At 50.0% G+C, this 19,592-nt stretch overlaps 1 long non-coding RNA gene across 2 annotated transcripts; it reads left to right on the top strand.

Moving 5' to 3' along the window:
* The first annotated feature begins 6,168 nt into the window (after positions 1 to 6,168).
* On the top strand, positions 6,169 to 19,017 carry LOC115601771. 2 transcript variants are annotated; one of them, XR_003989484.1, is made up of 4 exons: positions 6,169 to 6,332; positions 11,873 to 12,956; positions 12,999 to 13,001; positions 18,859 to 18,998. It is a non-coding gene; the product is annotated as an uncharacterized LOC115601771 (long non-coding RNA). The 2 variants fall into 2 exon arrangements; XR_003989483.1 differs by lacking the exon at positions 6,169 to 6,332 and having other exon boundaries at positions 11,714 to 12,956; positions 18,859 to 19,017.
* Positions 19,018 to 19,592: the final 575 nt, after the last annotated feature.

Raw genomic sequence — 19,592 nt, 5'->3', positions numbered from 1 at the left:
TGATCATCCTCGTGGCCCTCCTCTGGACTTGCTCCAACAGCTCCATGTCCTTCTTAGGTTGAGGACACCAGAACTGTATACAGTACTCCAAGTGAGGTCTCACAAGAGCAGAGTAGAAGGGCAGGATCACCTCCTTCGACCTCCTGGTCAAGCTCCTTTTGATGCAGCCCAGGATACAGTTGGCTTGATGGGCTGCAAGCGCACACTGCTGGCTCCTGTTAAGCTTCTCGTCAACCAACACCCCCACGTCCTTCTCTGCAGGGCTGCTCTGAATCTCTTCTCTGCCCAACCTGTAGCAGTGCCTGGGATTGCCCTGACCCAGGTGTAGGACCTTGCACTTGGCTTGGTTAAACTTCATAAGGTTGGCATTGGCCCACCTCACAAGCGCGTCAGGGTCCAGAGGGCCTTCTTCTGGCATGCCTTCCCTCCAGCGTATCAAGCGAACCACACAGATTGGTGTCATCGGCAAACTTGCTGAGGGCGCACTCAATCCCACTGTCCATGTCGCCGACAAAGATGTTGAACAGGACAGGTCCCAACACCAATCCCTGAGGGACACCACTCGTTACAGGTTTCCAACTGGACATCGAGCCATTTACCACAACTCTTCGTGTGTGGCCATCCAGCCAGTTCTTTATCCATTGAGTGGTCCATCTATCAAGTTGATGTCTCTCCAATTTAGAGTCAAGGATGTCATGCGGGACAGTGTCGAACGCTTTGCACAAGTCCAGGTAGATGACGTCAACTGCTCTGCCCCGTCCATCAGTTCCGTGGCTCCATCATAGAAGGCCACCAAATTGGTCAGGCAGGATTTCCCCTTAGTGAAGCCATGTCGGCTGTCACCAACCACCTCATTGGTTTTCATGTGCCTTAGCATGCTTTCCAGGAGAATCTGCTCCAAGATTTTGCCAGGCACAGAGGTGAGACTGACTGGTCTGTAGTTCCCCGGGTCTTCCACCTTCCCCTTCTTGAGAATGGGGGTTATATTACCCTTCTTCCAGTCATCGGGAACTTCACCTGACTGCCAGGATTTTTCAAATATGATGGACAGTGGCTTAGCAACTTCATTCGCCAGCTCCTTCAGGACCCGCAGATGGATTTCAACAGGTCCCATGGACTTGTGCACGTTCAGGTTCTTAAGATGGTCTCGAACCTGATCCTCTCCTACAGTGGGCCTAAGGTCTTCATTCTCACAGTCCCTGCATCTGCCTTCCAAGACTTGGCTGGTGTGGTCAGAGTGCTTGCCAATGAAGACTGAGGCAAAGAAGCCATTGAGAACCTCAGCCTTCTCCAAATCCAGGGTAGCCAGTTCTCCTGATAGCTTCCGGAGAGGGCCCACATTGTCCCTGGTCTGTCTTTTATTTGCTATGTACCTATAGAAGCCTTTCCTGTTATCTTCCACATCCCTTGACAGATTTAATTCTAGCTGGGCCTTAGCTTTCCTAACCTGGTCCCTAGCTTCCCGGACAACGTTCCTGTATTCTTCCCAGGCTGCCTGTCCTCGCTTCCACCTTCTATAAGCTTCTTTTTTCCCTCTAAGTTTCCTCAGTGGCTCCTTATCCATCCATGGAGGTCTCCTGGCCCTCCTGCCACACTTCCTTCTATTCAGGACGCAACCCTCCTGAGCCTGTAGCAGGTGATCCTTGAATATCAACCAGCAGTTTTGGGCCCCCCTGGCCCCTAGGATTTTATCCCATGGAACCTTACTAAGCAGGTTCCTGAAGAGGCCAAAGTCTGCTTTCTTGAGGTCCAGGGCAGTGAGCTTGCTGCATGCCCTTCTCACTGCCCTGAGGATCTCGACTCAGGGTCCCTAGACTTTCTTTTGGTGTCAACATATCTATAGAAGCCCTTCCTGTTACCCTTGACATCCCTGGCCAAGTTCAATTCTAGCTGGGCCTTAGCTTTCCTGACCTGATCCCTAGCTTCCCGGACATTGTCCCTGTATTCTTCCCAGGCCACCTGTCCTCACTTCTACCTTCTATAAGCTTCTTTTTTCCCTCTAAGTTTTCTCAGCAGCTCCTTATCCATCCATGGAGGTCTCCTGGCCCTCCTGCCCCATTTCCTTATTGTTGGCATGCAACCCTCCTGAGCTTGGAGCAGGTGATCCTTGAATATCAACCAGCAGTCTTGAGTGCCCTTGCCCTGTAGGACTTTATTCCATGGCACCTTACTGAGCAGGTTCCTGAAGAGGCCAAAGTCTGCTCTCTTGAAGTGCAGGGCAGTGATCTTGCTGTGTGCCCTTCTCACTGCCCTGAGGATATCAAACTCCAGCATCTCATGATCACTGCAGCCAAGGCTGCCTTGGAGCATCACGTTCCTCACCAGCCCCTCCCTGTTGGTGAGCACGAGGTCAAGCATGGCACCTCTCCTTGTCGGCTCCTCTATTACTTGCAAGAGGAAGTTGTTGTCTTCCACACAATCGAGCAACCTCCTGGATTGATTTTGCTGGGCCGTACCGTCCCTCCAACAGATGTCAGGATGGTTGAAGTCCCCCATGAGGACAAGGGCCTGCGAGCGTGAGGCTGCTCCTATCTGTCTATAGAAAGCTTCATCCACAGAGTCCTCTTGATCGGGCGGCCTGTATCATATCCCCACAGTAATGTTCCCCATTGCTGTTCTCCCTTTAACCCTGACCCACAAGCTCTCTATTGGCTCATCACCCATCCCTAGGCAGAGTTCCATACTCTCCAGCCTATCACTGACATAAATAGCTACACCCCCTCCCCATCTGCCCGGCCTGTGTTTCCTAAAGAGCTTATAACCTTCCATTCCAACACTCCACTCATAGGAGCCATCCCACCATGTTTCCGTGATTCCAACACAGACTATGGCACCACCCTTATAACTATTTATTAACCTGTCAGATCCACCTGGCCTTTTCAAGGTCCTCCCCTTTGACCTGGAGGATTGATGAAAAAACTGAGCTCAAGAGCCCCTAGCCACCTTTCCCAGAGCTCTGTAGTCCTTCTTAATGTTTTCCAGGCTACTGCTGTCTATGTTACTAGCACCCACATGGACCACTAGAAATGCATATTAGTCAGTAGGACTTACTAGACCAGGCAGCCCTCTCAGCAACATCCCTGATCTGAGCCGCCAGTAGGCAACACACCTCCCTTGAGATCCGATCAGGCTGACAGATGGGTGCCTCTGTACCTTTCAGAGTCACCTACTACTATGACCTCTTTCCTGGACACACTAGTAGTAATCCTCTTTATTGGTGCAGCAACCAATTGTTCCTTTAGTGTCGTGGGTGTTTCCTTTTTAACCCCCTGTAGAGCTGTAGAGCTGTGAAGCGGTTCTGAGTGGGGACGTCAGATTTTGGAGGAAGCCCCTTGCTTTTATTTGTCCTCTTCCTCTTTTTTTTTGCTGGGGTGTTTTTTTTTTTTTTTGTTACTAGCTCCCAGATTCCTGGATTAATGCCCTCCTTTTCTGTTTGTACTAGGGCGGATGCTTGTGGCCCCTGCACAGTTTGGGCTTGGAGCCAGCAGTCCAGCTCCCTCCCTGCTTCCCTATATCTCTCAGTCTATTGACAGTCTCCAGCAGCTCAGCCACCTGCTGCAGGAGGCCCTTCACCAGGGCGCATCGTGTGCAGCCCTGTCCATTAGCCACCCTTGCATCAAGAGACAAGTCGAGGCACTTTCTACACCCTGAGGTCTGCACTGCAGCCTCCCCTGTCATCACTTCCATCTGGGTGGTGACACTGGCTACTGCCAAGGTAGCCAGTGCAGAGTTCCCGGACCAGCCCCTGGCACTGAGGCAAATTCTCACCCTACTGCGCAAACTGCAGGGACACGTCTCGCTTGTCCACTCTTTTTGCAGAACTCCTAATCACCCGAGCTCGCTAGGGCGGTGTTTTATCCACTCAGGGATGGTGCCCTCCCTCCTGGCACCGCCCCCTATGAATCAGCTGCTCGCGTCAGCAGAGCTGCTGGCTCCTGGGCAAGTCCTGATGAGGACTTGAGGATGCCTTGGTGGCCTCGCTGATCAGGATCGAGAATCCTGGACGCTGTTTCCCCCACACTCCAGTGTTGAAGGCGTCCTCCCTGGAGTTACTCACCTCAGCAAAAATACCTGTTACAGGTGAAACCAGGACAATTGTGCACCTGCTTGTTGTCAGAGCACAGGACACTAAAGAAGTCCTAGACCCAGGATAAACATTACTTAGCAGCAAGTAAAACATAAGTGTTAACAACATTATTCACATACTAAAGACAAAGCACAGCACTGTACAAGCTTCTAAAAAAAATTACTAAGAAAATTAACTATTCCAGATGAAAGAATATCTAGGTGAAAGTCCACAGCTTACGGTCTAAGGCTTCAGCAAATCTAGCTACATATGCTAACTGAAAAAAACAAAGCAAATACCACACTAAACCAAGCAATATTACAACTCTAAAGAGACTAAAAATATTGAAAATTTACTTTCTTGACTTAAATAACTAATATGACTCAAGACCAGTTACTATGAAGAAAATTAAATTACTACCTATAAAAGTCAAGTTCAAAGGCTCTGTAAACCCACGCAAAAGGCAGCCTAAAGTTTATTTTCCGCTAGAATTGCTGATGTTGCCTGAAGATATAATGGGGGCTTTAACCCGGAGACAAACTTAGCTTCTGTGGCTGTTTTGTACTCTGTTACTGTCTAGCTTGACAAAAATTGAGTAGCTCTTCACCCCCCACCCCCACCCCCTTATAGCGTGCATAATCGGTCTTTGTAGCTTTGCTTGGGAAACGTCGGTTGCGGGCGGACAGGCAGTAATTTGAAGCGCAGCGGTTGACTTGCTAGGAATTGGCTACCTGGTTTCTCTGGGTGGTTCTCTGCTCTCATTCCTTCCCTTCCTGCCCTCTTTGTGTGTGGCTTTTTATTTATTTTATTTATGGTTTCGTGCTTCCTTCTCCAGCTTCTCGGGCGTTTAATGATTGTTGGCAAGAAGTGTGCTGCTCACCTGGGCCTGACTGATGGATTCCGGATGGTTGCGGGTGAAGGGCCAGAGGGTGGGCAGTCTGTCCATCACGTACACCTACATATTCTGGGTGGCCGTCAGTTGGGCTGGCCGCCTGGCTAAGGCTTTTGTACCCCAAGAGTTGCTGCACGTGTACGAATCATCACTGGATGGATTTCGTCTGTTGCCCGTCAATCTAGCCACTGTTGGTGTCTAATTTCTTGTGAGGCGTGTCTGTGGAAGGTAATAAAAGCTTTGAGCGGCAGTTGCACAATAAAGATTTAGCATGGGGATATCATCTCTGTCTTGTGCATCTTACTGAGGGGAAATAGTTCTGCAAGTTAAAACGGTGTCTCCCCGGAGCGTAAGTATGTGGAATGTTTCAGTCTGTTAACCGTGTTCTGTAGATAGGTAGTGATTTGCCCAGTCATTTGAAGCGTGAAACTGGAACCGCTTAGCAGCCTCCTGCGTCTTGTAGGGTGCAAACTCTTAGCTTTTTGGAAGTGGTACGCAAATGTACATAAAGCCAATGTAGGCTGCTGCTGAACCTCTAGAAAATACTGTATGCGACGCTACAGGCAGGCCGTACAAGGGTGGTTTCGGCACGGTGCAATGTGTTGGGAGCATCCAACTCCTGTTGGAGCACTCGATGAATGGCTGTGTACTAAGGCCCCGTTGATATCCCTTTTCTGGTGAGGAGGGATATATATGGTAGGAGAAAACAATAGGTCTGAACGGCAGCTGTGCTGCTTCCATAGCACAGTGGACGATTGACAAATTTGTCAGTTTGGGTCAGCTGTCCCAGCTCTGTCCCCTCCCAACGTCTTGCCCACCCCCAGCTTACTGGACTCTGGGGGTGGGGGTGGTTGGAGAGCCAGGCTCCATGCTGTGGGAGCACTGCTCAGCAGTAGCCAAAACACTGGTGTGTTATCACAGCCCTGCTAGCTACAACTACCAAGCGCAGCACTGTGAGGGCTGCTGCAGTGAAAGTTGCCTCCGTCCCTGCCAGACCCAAACCAAAAGTACATGACAGGGAGACGGCAAACTTCATCTTTCTTTAACAGCTACTGAAAAAGGGAGATGGGCATGGGAAAGCAGGGCGATCCTTCGTTGCCCTTGAACACTCTGTTACTGAGGCATCTGAGACGCCCTCTGGAAGGCGTCTTCATCTCTTCCGTGTCCCGAAGCGACCAGGTGAAGTTTGGTGACGCAGGCACGTAAGCAACCCGAGGACTTGACCTTTGTTTAATCTTCCCCGGGAGGAGATGGAAACTGATATAGGATGTTTCCTTGAAACTGTACTGGTGCGGTGCAGCGCAGTGCAGTGCTTGCTTACTGAATGATTGAGCTAGGTAACATCGATTATTCTGTCTGTGCAAACTCCCTAAGGTATCTAGGAGGTGTTCCCGCATCTGGGATCACGTTGGGATCACGGAGGTGTGGTGGGATGGCTCCCGTGACTCTTTAGGAAGGACAGGCTGGGAAGATGAGGAGGGGGAGTGGCCCTTTTAGGTGAGAGAACAGCTGGACTGCATGGAGCCCTGCCTGGGGAGGGCTGATGAGCTGACCGAGAGCTTATGGCCAAGGACTGAAGAGAAGATGGGTGAGGGTGCATTGTTGCAGGTGTCTGCTATAGGCCACCCAACAAGGAAGAACAAGCGTGCGAGGCCTCCTAAAGACAGATAGGAGCAGCCTCACGTTCGCAGGCCCTGGTCCTCACGGGGGGCTTCAACCACCCCGATATCAGCTGGAGGGACAACACAGCGGGGCGTAAGCAATCTAGGAGGTTCCTGGAACGCGTCGACGACAACTTCCTCACCCAAGCGATAGAGGGGCCAAAGAGGAGAGGTGCTCTGCTGGACCTCGTACTGGCCAACAAGGAGGGGCTCGTTGGGGGTGCGAAGGTCAAAGGCAACCTTGGCTGCAGTGACTATGAGATGGCGGAGTTCAGGCTCTCGGGAGGAGGGTAAAAAGCAAGCTTATACCCCTGCACTTGAGGAGAGCCGACTCTGGCCTCTTCAGGGATCTGCTTAGAAGCATCCCGTGGGGTAAAGGCCCCGGAGGGAAGAGGGGCCCAAGAAAGCTGGTTCGTATTGGAGGGTCACCTCCTCCAAGCTCAGGAGTGTTCCATCCAACGAGCAGGAAGTTGGGCAAAAATGCCAGGAGGCCCATGTGGATGAGCTCCTGGCCAAACTCAAGCACAAAGAGGAAGCCTGCAGAGGGTGGAAGCGAGGACCCACCCCCCTCCGGTAAGTAAGACAGGAGATGATCTAGTGACAACCAACATGGAGAAGGCTGAGTGAGGTACTCAACGATTTTTTTCCCTCCGTTTTCACTGGCAGTCACTGTTCCCACGTGCCTCAAGTCCCTGAACCTCAAGGCAGGGACTGGGGGAACAAAGTCCCTCCCATCGTGGGAAACCCGAACATGCCCAAGTCCTGCACCTGGGGAGGAACAACCCCACGCACCGGTATATGCTGGAGGCCGACTGGCTGGAAAGCAGCTTTGCAGAAAAGGACGTGGGGGGGCTCCTGGCGGACACCAAGTTGAACGTGAGCCGACAGCGTGGCCTTGCCGCAAAGGCGGCTAAGGATATCCTCAGCCCGATAGAGAGGAAAGCAGGGGTTATATACGCTACAATACAGTTGTGTGGCCCAATCAAATTGCTCTCTATCCCCGGGGGTGCAGGGCACCACAGACCACCCTTGGTCAGCTTTGGGGGCGCTGCCTATATTTCTAAAAGCCTCCTACCCAGCTCAGCGCAAAGCCTCTCTCGATCTGCCCTCCAGCCCTCGAGCCACCAGTGCTGAACACGCGCAGAAGATTTTAGATGTTGTTACCCCACAAAGTAAAGTGGAAGCTCAGCGATTTTTTGGTTGGTTTGGCTTTTGGCGACAACACGTCCCTCAGCTGGGGCAAATACGTGCTCCGTTCTGTAAAGTAACGCCAAAGAAATATGTATTCGAGCGGGGAAATGAGCAGCAGCAAGCATTTGAAACAGCTAAACAAGCAGTTCAACAGGCTCTGGACCTCTGGCCAGTACAGGCCGGAGAGGCGGAATTGAATTTCTCTGTAAATGATCATTATGCCAATTGGAGTCTTTGGCAGAAGCAGGGTAGGAAGAAAGTGCCCTTAGGATTTTGGAACCGGAAATTACCTGGAGCTGGACAAAGGTATACACCATTCAAGAAGCAGTTATTGGCACGTCGATGGGCCTTAGTGGAAACGGAACAAATGACAATCGGGCATGGCGTGGCACTAAGGCCTGAAATTCCAATAATGCAGTGGGTAAACAGTTCACCCAAGACGCACAGGATAGGACATGCTCAGGAAGCTAGCGTAATTAAATGGAAATGGTATATCCAAGATAGAGCTAAAGTAGGGGTTGGGGGAGTGGCAGCGCCTCATGAGAAAGTCGCCAACGCCCCTGCAAGTGAACCAGCAAATGTAGATCACCTGGATAGAAAACAAGAATCACCGGTAAAATGGGGAAAACCCCTAGACCAACTGACAGGAGAAGAAAGGAAGCATGCCTGGTTTACTGATGGGTCAGCTAAATATATTAGTGGGAAACGTTTTTGGAAAGGCGTAGCCTATAACCTGTCCCAGAATAAGTTCCAAGTCACTAGGGGTGAAGGTAAAAGTAGCCGGTATGCCGAATTATATGCCGTATATGTGGCAATTAAACAAGGAGAACTGGGACAACGTCATGTTTTTACGGATTCGTGGTCAGTTGCCAATGGTTTAGCTACCCGGCTCCCAACTTGGGCCAAACATGACTGGAAAATTCATTCCAAAGAAGTATGGGGGAAGGAATTGTGGCAGGATATTTGGGCATTTGTCCAACAAACTCAAGTCACAGTGTTCCATGTAGATGCCCACTGTGGAACGATGGTATAATTCTGTTGCAGATGGACAAGCAAAAACCTCCCAAGTCGCGGAAGACCCTCATCACGCACAACAGATGGGTTTGGCCAAATGGGTCCACCAGAAATGCAGTCATCTTGGGGAGAAAGCCACTTGCAGGTGGGCCCAAGACCACGGAATTGTTATAAATTTGGATATCATTAAAAGGGTGATAGCCCAGTGCCCCATCTGCCAACATACACAGCAAAGGACCGTACCGCACATAGTACAAGGGCAATTGAATCGGGGAAAATTGCCAGGGCAAATCTGGCAAATGGATTATATAGGTAGTCTGCCGGCCCATCGGGGTTGTCGATATGTGTGTACTGCCGTTGACACATACTCTGGATATTTAATAGCACATCCATGTAGACGAGCAACCCAGGATAGTACAATTAAACCACTGGAATTGATTATTTTATACCGTGGCATTCCTTTGCAAATTCAGAGCGACAATGGTTCGCACTTTAAAAACCAGAAAGTACAACAATTTGCTGATACGAACAACATACAATGGATATTTCATATACCATATTATCCACAAGCCGCCGGATTAATTGAACGGATGAATGGCTTGCTTAAGGAACGGTTGAAGAGACTGGGGGGAGGCAAATCAAACACGTGGAGAGACCATTTGCCTGAAGCACTACCGGTATTGAACAATAGACCCATTGGGGAAATGGAAACCCCTTTAATGAGGATGGCTACCCCTAATTTGCAAATAAAACCATTAACAGTAGCAGAGACCCTCACATACTGGGAAATAAAGGAGGGAGCTTTAGCACCTTATCGAGCAACTCTGGATACCGCAGGATTAGATTCGTATGCTTTACAAATGCATAGATTGAACACCCGAGGCATTTGTGTCATTGATACCGGTACTGGGGTATATATTCCATCGGGTTACTTTGGTTTGATAGCCCCAAGGTCCGCTTTAGCCATCAAAGGTATTCAAATACTTGGGGGCATCATTGATTCAGATTATCAGGGGGAGATCAAGGTGATTTTGTTGAATAGCGGAGATCAAGATATCTTAATTCAGCCACAAGGCCGTGTTGCCCAAATGTTGATTTTGCCTGTGTTGAAAACACAAGTGAGTAAGGGGGAAGCCCCACAGAGAACTACAGCTTGAGGGAACTGTGAATTTGGATCCACTGACCAATTGAATAGTGGAGCTAAAGTTTGGGTCCAAACACCCAAGGGCCCACCCGAGCTGGCTGAAATTATTGCCACTGGAAAAGACAATGCAGTATTAGTGATTAAATCCGGACAAGAAAAATGGGAATATGTCCCTGCAAATAAATGCTATTTAAGAGGATGATATTATTGTGTTTTAGTTTTGTGTTTTACAGGAACTACAGCTCCTAGCCGTCCTCATATGCCTTATGGTCCCTTTGGGCGATGCCATTACCCCAGGAAGATATCTGAAAAGGACTGACATCTCGCTTGTGCGCCGGAGATGGAAGAGCAGCACCACACCTTGCAGACGACAAGATAATTACACCTGTAATGTGAATGAACCTTGCCTTCGTAGCTAATTCAACATTTTCCCCAGGAGTACACCTGTGGACAACCAGTTTGTCAGAAAACCGCTACGAATGATTGTTTGTGCAGTATCAAACGGATTAAGATGTAGTAACTATAGCTAATGCTAGTATTGTCGTTATCAAATGTTGCAACCTTTCTAGTGCTTATAATCACTGTGCTCATAGTACAGAAAATGTATACGACCTGAGTAGTAGTAGTGGGAATATAACTCTAGCATCCCTCAGCGTGCATAATGGTCGTTATACTCATTTTATTAACGATATGGACCTGCTGTCTGTGGTACCAATCATGAGACATTGTGTCTCGTGTGTCTCCGTCGTGATCGGGAATCAAAGGACCGAATGTAATGCATGGGAACCTAGCTGAGAGTTGATTCCCTCTCATGACTGAGGGAGATAGCAAAGTATGTTTTTTATCAAAGTGTATTCGGTAGAGTATACATGTTTACGTTCATCGTGACTGTTTGTCGGAAAGAGGCAGGAAAACACAGGTGTGTGCAGCTGTTCTGTGACCTTCATACTTGGCCGCGCTGGGGTGCCGGTGTGGACAACAGTGAGATCATGAGAAACTGCACGGCCCCAGGAGTAAACAATGACAGAGCTGGCATAAAGGCGGTTGTTTTTCTAAGGGTATAAAAGCAGGACCCCCTTGTGGCCGAATCCGAAGCCTCACCTATGGGTGGATGAACCACGTAGGAATTTTCCCAGTTACCTGAGACTCCTGGCATCGGCTGCAACGGGGCTTCCCAGCTTGAAGTGTGGGCCTGGATGCTGATTCAGTGGTGTCTGGTGATGTATTTCTTCTTAATCTCTGTTCTCTCTATGCAGTAATGATTTGATGCATTGCTAATTTTCCTCTGTACTTTATATGTATAGATCTCTGATTTGCTTTATTGTACTTATTTAGTATGTATAGAGAGATATATACCTGATTCACGTTAGTGTGCCTGTTTGCTTTAGAGTCCTTATTCGCTTTAGTGTGCTTGTTTAATACACTGTGCATATTCTACAGCTGGTGTCTGGCTGTTTTGTGGCGTACCCTGCCGGTTAGCAGAACATAGGGGAAAGTTGCCTCCGTCCCCGCCAGACCCAAACCAAAAGTACATGACAGGGAGACGGCAAACTCCATCTTTCTTTAACAGCTACTGAAAAAGGGAGATGGGCATGGGAAAGCAGGGCGATCCTTCGTTGCGCTTGAACGCTCTGTTACTGAGGCATCTGAGACGCCCTCTGGAAGGCGTCTTCATCTCTTCCTTGTCCCCAAGCGACCAGGTGAAGTTTGGTGATGCAGGCACTTAAGCAACCCGAGGACTTGACCTTTATTAAATCTTCCCCGGAGGAGATGGAAACCGATATTGGATGTTTCCTTGAAACTGCACTGGTGCAGTGCAGCGCAGCGGAATGCAGTGCAGTGCTTGCTTACTGAATGATTGAGCTAGGTAACATCGATTATTCTGTCTGTGCAAACTCCCTAAGGTATCTAGGAGGTGTTCCCGCTTCCGGGGGCAGGCGAATTTTGAAGAAGCTGGTATGGCTTATACATTCAGGGGGTCTGGGTGATTACCATAGGTTTTGGAAGCCTGTGGTGCCTGGTGGAATTGATGTCTCGCCTCGCAGGCAGCGTTGCTGATACTTCAGAGAGAGCAAAGGGTTATTAAAACAGCCCCCCCCCTCCAGCGCTGGGGACTCTACCGCATCCCTGGGGAGGCTGTTCCAGTGGCTGATTGTTCTCACTGTTTAAAAAAAATCCAACCCAAAACCAAACAGCAAAACCCAAGTTTGTCTTGTATGGAGATGAAACCTCTCTCCTGGCGCAGACTTGTACCTGTCATCTCTATGTGGCTCCTTGTGCAGAGAGTGCCTCTGTCCTCTCTTTGTAGCCCCCCTTTAAGTGGTGGAAGACTGTGCTGAGGTGTGTTGCGTGTGTCCCCCGAGCCTTCTCCAAGGGAGAAAAGACCCAACTCCTTCAGTCTTTCCTCATAGGGCAGGTTGTCCGGCCCTTTGATCATCTTTGTGGCCCTCCTTGGGACCCTCTCCAGTCTGTCTGCATCTTTGTTTGAATTGCGGGGACCAGAACCGGACACAGTGCTCCAGGGGTGGCCGCCTCTGCCAGAAGAGGCCAGGGTCTGCCCTGTGCCGGACAGGGCTGGTTCCAGCCAGCAGGTCACCTCCAGCATTTGCATGAAAGCAAGGAAGCACCTACAAGGCACCATTATGGAGAAATCCCCCAAGCCCTTTCTAGGGAGCCAACATGCTGGGGCGCCTCTCTGAAGCGCCTGTATGCGATCGCACGCAGCATGGGGAATAAGCATGAGGAGCCGGAGATGCGTGTGCGGTTGCAGGGCTAGGATCTCATTGGGATCACGGAGAGGTGGTGGGATGTCTCCTGTGACTCTTTAGGAAGGACAGGCTGGGAAGATGAGGAGGGGGAGTGGCCCTTTTAGGTGAGAGAACAGCTGGACTGCATGGAGCCCTGCCTGGGGAGGGCTGATGAGCCGACCGAGAGCTTATGGGCAAGGACTGAAGAGAAGACGGGTGAGGGTGGCATTGTAGCGGGTGTGTCCTGGGTTCAACAGTAGCAGTAATTTTTTCTCCTTTGTAGCTGGTGCAGTGCTGTGTTTTCGACTTTAGTCTGGGAACAGTGCTGATAACACACCACCGTTTTTAGTTCTTGCTAAGAAATGTTTACTCTGATAAAGGACTTTCTCAGTCTCATGCTCTGCCAGGGAGGAGGGGAAGCCGGGAGGAAGCAGAGACAGGACACCTCATCCAAACTAGCCAAAGGGGTATTCCATACCACAGCACGTCATGCCCAGTGTATAAACCGGGGGGAGTTACCCGGAAGGCCCAGATCGTTGCTCGGGTCGGGCTGGGTATCAGTCGGCGGCTGGTGAGCAATTGTATTCTCTCCCCTTGTTATTCCCCTTATCATTATTATTATTGGTGGTAGCAGCAGTAGTTTTGTATTATACCTTAGTTACTGGACTGCTCTTATCTCAACCCGTGGGAGTTACATTCTTTCTATTCTCCTCCCCATCCCTCTGGGAGCGGGGAGAGGAAGAAGTGTGGGAGCGAGGGAGCAGCCGCGTGGTTCTGAGTTGCCAGTTGGGCTTAAACCACGACAGTTCTTTGTGGCGCCCAACGTGGGGCACGAAGGGTTGAGATAACGACAGATCTGACCAGAGTGTTTCTAATCGTGTTTGTGATAAGCATTCATCGTTTTGGATTAATCGTCACTCATTACACTGTTGATTTATTTGCTCCCCGAGTTGTTGCGCTTGATCTCAGAGTTTCAGCATGTCCTACCTTACTTACAGCCAGTATTTGCTGGTTTAGTGTTTATCGGCTGGGGGGCCTGGGCTAAGGTTCTTGTTTCGCTGTACTTCATGGTAATGACTTGTAATACAATAGACTCATTGATCATGAAACTGGTCTGGCTTGCGCTTCCGGTGTGGCCATCACCTCTATACTTTGGGAGGTATATAATGAAATATTTTAGCAATTGCATATCTTTTTTTTCTCCTCGGGGGGTCAACCTACTAAGGAGGCATTCCCTTACACCCCCCGTTCCCCCACCAGCCTATTTGCAACAGCATTTGAGAGTTCTGAAGGTTTTGGATGGCCTTTGAATACCCTTGAGACCTGCCTGCTGATTGTGCTGGGGATCAGCATGTTGGCACACATACGGAGTGTGTTTTACCCACAGCCATCCCACCCTGGGAACACCCTATTTCATCTGATCTCGAAAGTTAAGCAGTGTCGGGTTCAAGTCTGGTCTAGGGTTGGACGACGATCTAGGAGGACCACCAAGAGATTTTCCCTGAGGCTGGACAGTCACGAGTGGCAGGGTGTGTGGGATAGTATGGGCAAGTATCTAGGCCAGTGGGCCCCTCCAGTGCTTTGGAACTTCACCCCTGAACAAGTGCAACATCCGGAAAAACTAGTAAAACACTTAAACGAGGTGCGCTGTCATCCTGGTTATACCAGAGAGGGACAACTCGCTGCAACGTGCTGGGGCTTGGCCTACGCCTACAGAGCCCTGCTCAACACTATCCAGCACCTTCAAAGGGAAAAAGATGCCTCTGTATTTGATGGCAAAGCAACAGACAACGCAGCTCCTCCGACTCCAAGCACAGCAGCTACACCAACCCCAGTGACAAGCACAGCAGCTACTCAAACCCCGACAGCAACAGACAACGCAGCTGTTGGTGTTACTCAACCCCCAAGCACAACAGCTGCACCAACCCTGGCAACAGACACTGCAGCCACTCCAATCCTAGTGGCAGACTCTGCAGCCACTCCAACCACAGTGACAAACACTGCAGGTAAAACAAATGGCCAATTTGTGACAATATCTGTTGCCCCTGTAAGCAAAAGCAAATGAGAGGCACAAAGAGCAACCCCTGCAGTGAAGAAAGATGAATTTCCAATGCAATTACTACACGGAACAGCATCTGAACAAGAGTTACTACTACGTGGATCAGAGGAAGAGGAAGAAGAAGAAGAGGTCACTTCTCGACCCCGGACCTCAACCGAGCTGCGGAATATGCGAAAAGATTTCAGCCGTCTTCCAGGGGAGCACATTGTCACCTGGTTGCTCTGATGCTGGGACAATGGGGCCGACGGTCACGAACTAGAAGGTAGGGAAGCCAAGCAGTTGGGATCACTTGCTAGGGAAGGAGGAATTGACAAAGCGATTGCAAGAGAGAAGCGAGCCCTCAGCCTCTGGATGCAGCTCTTGGCAGCCGTGAAGGAAAGGTTTCCCTACAAAGACGACATTATGAGTCGCTCAGCCAAGTGGACCACGATAGAGAAAGGCATCCAGTCCCTGAGGGAATCAGCCATTCTAGAGATGATCTATCATAGGCCGGATGCCAGGAACACATCCGTAGATCCAGATGAAGTCGAATGTACACGACCCATGTGGCGGAAACTTACACAGAGTGCGCCATCATCATATGCCCACTCATTGGCATCAATGACCTGGAATGACGGAGCATCACCAACAGAGGATGACCTGATTCGTCAACTCTGAGAGTTCGAAGACAATCTCACCCCTTCCATCATTTCAGCTGTGGAAAAACTGTCCCAGGAGTTCAAACAATTGAGAGACGATTTATCCGATCTATCCAGCTCCCCACATGTACCAACCCATGTCTCAGCTATTAACAGAAGGCGCCCTACTGCTCGAGAAAGAAAATATAGGAGGTACACGCCACGGGCCACCCTATGGTTTTACCCTCAGGATCCCGGAGAAGACATGAGAAAGTGGGATGGAAAACCTACCTCAGCTCTGGAGCAACGGGTGCGTGAACTGAAGAGGAGAATAACGGTCAAGGATGATCCTCCCATGAAAGCTGCTGCTCCAGTCTCTGGTGAGCAGTTTCCCAGATTGAGTGGAAGAGCTGATTTTACTCCAGCTCCTGTGATAAGGAATACTAATCCCTTTCTACAAGACATAAGAGGTGATGCGTGCTGAAGTGGCCCCACCATATAATGAACTTCCAGACAGTGAGAAGCAATATGCCTTGTTTTCTGATGGGTCCTGCTGTATTGTGGGAAAGCATCGAGATGGAAGGCAGCTGTGTGGAGTCCGCTGCAACAAGTTGCAGAAACTGCTGAAGGAGAGGGTGAATCAAGTCAGTTTGCAGAGGTGAAAGCCATCCAGCTGGCCTTGGACATTGCTGAACGGGAAAAACGGCCAGTACTTTATCTCTCTACTGACTCGTGGATGGTGGCAAATGCCCTGTGGGGGTGGTTGCAGCAATGGAAGCAGAGCAACTGGCAAAGCAGAGGTAAACCCATCTGGGCTGCTGCATTGTGGCAAGATATCGCTGCCCGGATGCAGAACCTGGTGGTGCAGGTACGCCACGTAGGTGCTCATGTACCCAAGAGTCAGGCCTCTGAGGAACACCAGAACAACCAGCAAGTGGATAAAGCTGCTAAGATTGAAGTGGCTCAGATGGACTTAGATTGGCAACATAAGGGTGAATTATTTTTAGCCCGGTGGGCCCATGACACCTCAGGCCATCAAGGCAGAGATGCACCATATAGATGGTCTCGTGATCGAGGGGTGGACTTAACAATGGTCACTATTGCCCAGGTTATTCATGAATGTCAAATGTGCTGCAATTAAACAAGCCAGGCGGTTAAAGCCTCTCTGGTATGGAGGACGATGGCTGAAGTACAAATATGGGGAGGCCTGGCAGATTGACTACATCACACTCCCACCGACCCGCCAAGGCAAGCGCTGTGTGCTACCATGGTAGAAGCAACCACCGGATGGCTGGAAACATACGCCGTGCCCCACGCCACTGCCCGGAACGCTATCCTGGGCCTTGAGAAGCGAGTACTGTGGCAACACGGCACCCCAGAAAGAACTGAATCAAACAATGGGACTCATTTCCGGAACAACTTTATAGACGCTTGGGCCAAAGAGCATGGCATTGAGTGGGTATATCACATCCCCTACCATGCACCAGCCTCTGGGAAAATCGAACGGTACAATGGGCTGTTAAAAACTACACTGAGAGCAATGGGTGGTGGGACTTGCAAACACTGGGATACACATTTACCAAAAGCCACCTGGTTGGTCAACACTAGCGGATCTGCCAACAGGGCTGGCCCAGCCCAATCAGAACTTTTACGTCCTGTAGAGGGGGATAAAGTTCCTGTGGTGCACATAAAGAATTTGTTGGGGAAGACAGTCTGGGTTATTCCTGCTTCAAGTAAAGGCAAACCCACTTTTGGGATTTTGCTTTTGCTCAGGGACCCGGATATACTTGGTGGGTAATGCGGGAAGATGGGGAAGTCTGATGCGTACCTGAAGGGGATTAAATTTTGGGGGGAAAATAGCCAATGAACACAACTGTATGCTGTTGCCTGCTACATAACACTTTTATAGCCACCAGCTAGATGTCTTCAGGTTACCAGTGACTGACCCTGACTTCCCTCTGATCATCACCTGTCCTGGGTTCAGCTATAGCAGTCATTTTTCTCCTTCTTAGTAGCTGGTGCAGTGCTGTGTTTTTTGACTTTCAGCCTGGGAACAACGCTGATAACACCGATGTTTTTAGTTGTTGCTAAGTAATGTTTATTCCAACCAAGGACTTTCTCAGTCTCATGCTTTGCCAGGGAGGAGGGGAAGCCGGGAGGAAGCAGAGACAGGACACCTGACCCAAACTAGCCAAAGGGGTATTCCATACCACAGCACGTCATGCCCAGTATATAAACCAGGGGGAGTTACCCGGAAGGCCGAGATCACTGCTCGGGTCGGGCTGGGTATCGGTCGGCGGGTGGTGAGCAATTCTATCCTCTCCCCTTGTTATTTCACTAATCATTATTATCATTGGCGGTAGCAGTAGTGGTTTTGTATTATACCTTAGTTGCGGGACTGCTCTTATCTCAACCCGTGGGAGTTGCATTCTTCCGATTCTCCTCCCCATCCCTCCGGGAGCGGGGGGAGGAAGAAGGGGGGGAGTGAGCGAGCGGCTGCGCGGTTCTGAGTTACCGGCTGGGCTCAAACCACGACATCACCCCAACGAAGAACAAACTTTGTTGAAACCAGACAAGCTCAGCAGTGACCAGACGAGTTTGGCGGTGTCATCAGCAGGCAACAATCCAACACTACACACCATCCCTCCTGCCCCGAAAGACTGTTACAAGAGATGGAGCCTGACATCATGGACTGGATGAATTCAGCAACTTTATAGGGATTGGTCCATGGACTAAGGAATGATATCTCTCTTTGTGCGTGTGTGGGTGTGTATATATATATGTGCATATATATGTGTGTGTATATATATATGAGACAAAAGCGATGGTATATTGAGAAATGTGGGATCTGAGCATGATGTCAATAGTATGGAATCAGGGGTGGATACTGTCTGGAGTTCAGCCGTCGCAGTAATTTTTTGTCCTCCTTAGTAGCTGGTGCAGTGCTGTGTTTTTGACTTTAGTCTGGGAACAGTGCTGATAACACAGTGATGTTTTTAGTACTTGCTAAGTAATGTTTAACCTGATCAAGGACTTTATTAGTCTCATGCTCTGCCAGGGAGGAGGGGAAGCCAGGAAGAAGCAGAGACAGGACAACTGACTCAAACTAGCCAAATGGGAATTCCATACCACAGCACGTCATGCCCAGTATATAAACTGGGGGGAGTTAACCGTAAGGCCAAGATTGCTGCTCGGGTTGGGCTGGGTATCGGTCGGCGGCTGGTGAGCAATTGTATTCCCTCCCCTTGTTATTCCCCTTATCATTATTATTATTATTGGTGGTTGCAGTAGTAGTTTTGTATTATACCTTAGGTACTGGACTGTTCTTATCTCAACCTGTGGAAGTTACATTCTTTCGATTCTCCTCCCCGTGCCTTTGGGAGCGGGGGGAGAAAGAAGGAGGGGAGTGAGTGAGCAGCTGCATGCTTCTGAGTTAACGGCTGGGCTTAAACCACAAAGGGTATCAGCTATAGGCTGCCCGACCAGGAAGAACAAGCGGGTGAGTCCTCCTAAAGACAGATAGGAGCAGCCTCACGTTCGCAGGCCCTGGTCCTCACGGGGGACTTCAACCGCCCCGATATCAGCTGGAGGGACAACACAGCGGGGCGTAAGCAATCTAGGAGGTTCCTCGAGCACGTCGTTGACAACTTCCTCACCCAAGTGATAGAGGGGCCAAAGAGGAGAGGTGCTCTGCTGGACCTCGTACTGGCCAACAAGGAGGAGCTCGTTGGGGATGCGAAGGTCAAAGGCAGCCTTGGCTGCAGTGACCGTGAGATGGTGGAGTTCAGGCTCTCGAGACGGGCGTAAAAAGCAAGCTTACACCCCTGCACTTGAGGAGAGCCGACTCTGGCCTCTTCAGGGATCTGCTTGGAAGTGTCCTGTGGGATAAGGCCCCGGAGGGAAGAGGGGCCCAAGAAAGCTGGTTCGTATTGGAGGGTCACCTCCTCCAAGCTCAGGAGTGTTCCATCCAACGAGCCGGAAGTTGGGCGAAAATGCCAGGAGGCCCATGTGGATGAGCTCCTGGCCAAACTCAAGCACAAAGAGGAAGCCTGCAGAGGGTGGAAGCGAGGACCCACCCCCCTCCAGTAAGTAAGACAGGAGATGATCTAGTGACAACCATCATGGAGAAGGCTGAGTGAGGTACTCAACGATTTTTTTCCCTCCGTTTTCACTGGCAGTCACTGTTCCCACGTGCCTCAAG

The sequence above is a fragment of the Strigops habroptila genome, chromosome W, assembly GCF_004027225.2.
Source record: "Strigops habroptila isolate Jane chromosome W, bStrHab1.2.pri, whole genome shotgun sequence".
In the NCBI taxonomy this organism is placed as follows: domain Eukaryota; kingdom Metazoa; phylum Chordata; class Aves; order Psittaciformes; family Psittacidae; genus Strigops; species Strigops habroptila.
This window is presented reverse-complemented; position numbering and strand designations above follow the sequence as displayed.